At 38.2% G+C, this 4306-nt stretch overlaps 1 long non-coding RNA gene across 1 annotated transcript in view; it reads right to left on the reverse strand.

The window, feature by feature from the left end:
* LOC138170145 (uncharacterized) overlaps positions 1-3626 on the reverse strand; it is a 31353-nt gene extending 27727 nt beyond the window's left edge. Inside the window, exon 1 of the long non-coding RNA XR_011170549.1 lies at positions 3310-3626. This is a non-coding gene — a long non-coding RNA (uncharacterized lncRNA). The remainder of the gene's footprint in view (positions 1-3309) is intronic.
* Between the last annotated feature and the right edge of the window lie 680 nt (positions 3627-4306).

Genomic DNA, 4306 nt, shown 5'->3' on the forward strand with positions numbered 1-4306 from the left:
GTGTGTGTGTATGTGTGTATACATATTTGCATAATTGTCTCCCCCAATAGATTGTAAATTTCTTGAGGGCAGGGACTATCTTTTGCCTCTTCTTATATCCCCAACACTTAGCACAGTGCCTGATACATAATAAGTATTTAGTAAATGTTCATTGATTGATTGAATTAAACAAAGAAATTAAAGTGGAGGAAAGTAACGGAATAGATATTAAAGGAGAGAATAACATTTCAGGGAAAGCTCACAAGACTGGTAGTCATACAACTTAGATTCAAACTAACAGTTTTGCTATCTATCAAATGTGTGACCTTGATCAAGTCACTTTGCCTTAGTATCTACATAGGGGAAATGATAGAATTTGAACTAGAATCTCTGTAAAAGTCTCCTCGAATTCTGATATATTGTGATTTTAAACTTGGACAAGTTTTTACAAGGGTAAAAATTCTATGTCCCTATTTGGAGACTTTCAAAGCACCACTTTCTGGCATCAAAGCTATCATTAGTCATATGAAATTCAACTATCTTTTTATATCAGAAAGAATTCCATTTATGGATATTTTCTATGCAATTTGAAATTTAAGAAAAGAAAAATACTGAATATTAGTGAAAATGTTTTCTCCTGATTATTCCCATACATGCTAGAACAAGTAGTTGGTACTATTTTAAAACTTTTATTTGATATTCTTCATCTTTTAAAAATATCTTTATGTAATACCTCTAATTACCAACCATCCCTGCTCCACCACACTTCCCCACCTCCCCATGCACCATCTCCAGGGGACCACATGTGTCCTGAGCTCAACTCCACAAATGCTCCATGGGATTTCAGAGCACCTCAAGGCAGGGAGACGTGGAAGGAGGTTTGTGATTACCCAATTAAACCTACTTAAAGACTATATCAGAATTACAGAATCCCAGCATTTGAAAGAATGGATTTTCTTTACAACAGCCCTGACAGATGGTTATCAAGACCCTGTTTAATCATGTCCAGTGATGGGCTCTCAATCCCTTGTAGGGCAGCCTATTACAGTTTTCACCATTCCCAACCCTTGTAAAATTTTTCTTTATGAGAAGATAAGATCTGCCTCTTGGAGACCTCCACTTATTGACTCTGCCCTCTGAAATAACACAGAACAATATAAATCTCTTTCATATGTTTGAAGGTTTTCATATATCTGAAAACAGTTATTATGTCTTGTCTACATTTTCTTTCCTCCAGGTTAAATATATCCAGTTGCTTCAACCCTTCTTCATGTCAATATGTTCTATTATTTACCAATATATTATACTATTTGTTCTAGGACTGGGCTCTTGTAGGTCAGGAACTCTGAGTTCTAGTCAGAGCTAGCTCTGATAAAAATCTGTTTGGAGAAAGCTCATTGAACCTCACTATGTTCTGGTTTCTTGTTCATACAATAAGCTGTTCTAATGGTCCCTAGCAGGAGACAGATTTGGGAAGACTGACAGATGACCTACCTACCAAAAACCCACAATGATGAAGTAATTTAGAGAGTTGGCCAGTGAGTCAATGTAGTGTATTAGAAAGAAAGTTGGATTTGGTAACAAGGTGACATTAGTTCTAAGCCTGGCTCTGATGCTAAGTCCCTGTGTGATTTGGGACAAGTTTCTTAACCTCTTTGGTTAACCTTGACTCATCTATAAAATGAGAGGTTCGGTCTCTAAGGTCCTTCTAGCACTTAGTGAAATTCTATGACCCTGTGAGTCAGTGTATGACCCTGAGAAGTCCATTGTTCATGAAGTGCTTAAGAGGGTTTTGAGTAAAGGGGCAAGCATAAATGGAGGGAGTGGGGGAGGGTGCTTCTTGGCAGTCTATGCTATCATCTAAACATGGGTAGGAGTTGAAGCCCAATAGCTTCTGGGTCTCCGTGGGGCCTTCATGAAAACCAAGAATTGAACTCTGTGACATCACAATATACAGAGCATGGCTCTCTCTCTACACATGAGAAGAGTGGGGATTAGTAGGAGTTTCAGCTATTGATAGACTACAGGTGTGACTCTACCAGAGGAAGTTGGAAGGCACTAGCCAGCCATGCCATTTGACAGGGTGAGTGATTTCTACTAAATCCATTACAGAAACACGAGGCATTTAAAGGAAGAGGAGGAAAAGAATTAAACATTCAAATTATTCTCTTAAGGCTGAGCAGTCATTAGAATCATAGGACCCTATTCAGCTTTTTTTTTAATATCCAATTTATGTATATATATATATATATATATATATTTATAAATATATAAATTTATATCCGATATAAAAATAAAATATAAAAAACCCTATTCACCCTAATAAAGATGGTTAAATGTAACATAAAGTCTTCTGAGTAACTGGGGAAAAACAGGATAGGCCCATGAACCTACATGGAACTCTCCACATAAGGCTTTGAAATAAGATACCCAAGCATATGATTGAGTTGTCTCCTCCAAGTAGGCCAAACAAATTCACTTGGAGATCTGGCCATTAAGCAGAATTTCCATTAGACAGAAGTCCCCTTCTAATCAAACGATGGAGAGAGGTGGTAAAATATAAAATTTTGGTTAGGTGACTGGAAACATGCAAAAAAATACATGTTTCTCTAGAAGGTCACATTTACATAGCACTTTCAAGTTTACAAAGTACAGCCCATATATCATCTCACTGGAGCCTCACAAAAGCCCCATAAACCAGGTGCCATGATTATGCCCATTTTACAGATGAGGAAACTGAGGCTCAGAGAAGTTAAATGATTTTGCTCAGGGTCATAAATAAGTGTCTGACGTAGGTTTCAAGCATAGGTCTTTCCGAGTCCAAGTACAGTGCTCTAATCTATACAACAAGCTGCTTCTCTGAGGCTGAAGTAGTTTACCTTGCTGCCTAATAGTCACTCTTCTCAGTAGGGGTAGGGATGTGTGTGTGTGTGTGTGTGTGTGTGTGTGTGTGTGTTTTTAAATAGGTCCTTCCCAGAATGGCTGGAAAGAATAAGATGAGGGGAAAAAAGAAGAAAGAAAAGCAATTATTTAAATAAAGTATAGTATTAGAAGGTAGCCTGAGATACAAAAAAACCAAAACATACGAAGGTCAAAGAATGAACCTGAATGCATATTAGCTGCAAAGAATAGTTCTAAAGGTCTAATTTAGAAATGACAAGGTTAAAAAGCCAAAGGTCACCCCTAGAAACTTGAGGAGAGAAGAGCTTAATTGTTAGCTTGGGAGTTAACAAGAACGGGCATTTAGCTGGAACCATCCAGAGTTTCTCCTTTAAGAAATTCCTGCCAATGAAATCATCACTCAGGATGCACACGATTCTGTTTTCTTACCCTGCCTTGGGGTTTTGGCTTCCAAAGTATTTGTTTCTTCCTGGAGTCTTGTGGCACTGAAAGGATCCGAGTGACGGCAAAGGGCTGTTCTGTTTACCAAGCAGGGAGGGAATGCTCGGTCTGTGCCAGGTCCTGACTCATCTCTGTTTGGAATCCTTGAGGGTTAAGGTGGACAGCAGTTTTGATGTGCTAGGGCCCCTGGAGGAGGACTGTCAGTTCTCCATCACTCATAGATTAGCTCTGAGGATTAGCTTTTATTGTAATGTTCACTCCCAGGAGCACAGACAGCTCCCAACCAGCATTCTGACAGGTAGATTACTTAACCCTCCTGGACCCCAAGGGCAAAAAGTGCCTGGAAAAAATAAAAGATTGGATTTCCATCTGTAGGAGCAAATTTTTAAAAGTCTTTGGCCTTAAGCGCTCTATGAACAGATATATCAAGGTAATAAGGCCAATACTCTTAAAGCAGGTAAATATATCCAGAAGGCTAGATAAAAATAAGATGCATATATGTATGTTAGCTTTATAGCCTATATCCAACTTTCATTCAAGGAATATAGCACTATTTTCACAACTCTTTCATCTATGTCTCCTCTCCACAATCCCTGAAAATGAGAATCTCATTAAAAACAAACAACCTTTTCAGAATGAGTTTTAAATGTAATGTTGAAAACTAAGCTGACCTTAGATAAGATTTATAAGATACCCTGAATGGAATGTTTTAACTCTCCTTTGTTTATGTTGATGGATTATATAGATTTTTTTACTTTTTATTTTTTTGGAGGGCAATTGGGGTTAAGTGACTTACCCAAGGTCACACGGCTAGTTTTTGTGTTAAGCGTCTGAGGCCAGATTTGAACTCAGAATTGACTTCAGGGCCGGTGCTCTATTCACTGTGCCACCTAGCTACCCCTATATAGATTTCTTTAACTGTTGTATCAGTCATATACCACAGAACTTGAGACCTGGAAGGGAACCAGGATATATCTAAGTTCCT

The sequence above is a fragment of the Petaurus breviceps genome, unplaced genomic scaffold, assembly GCF_028583685.1.
Source record: "Petaurus breviceps papuanus isolate PSGF00001 unplaced genomic scaffold, PetGlider_PUasm1.0 38, whole genome shotgun sequence".
NCBI classification, from domain to species: Eukaryota; Metazoa; Chordata; class Mammalia; order Diprotodontia; family Petauridae; genus Petaurus; species Petaurus breviceps.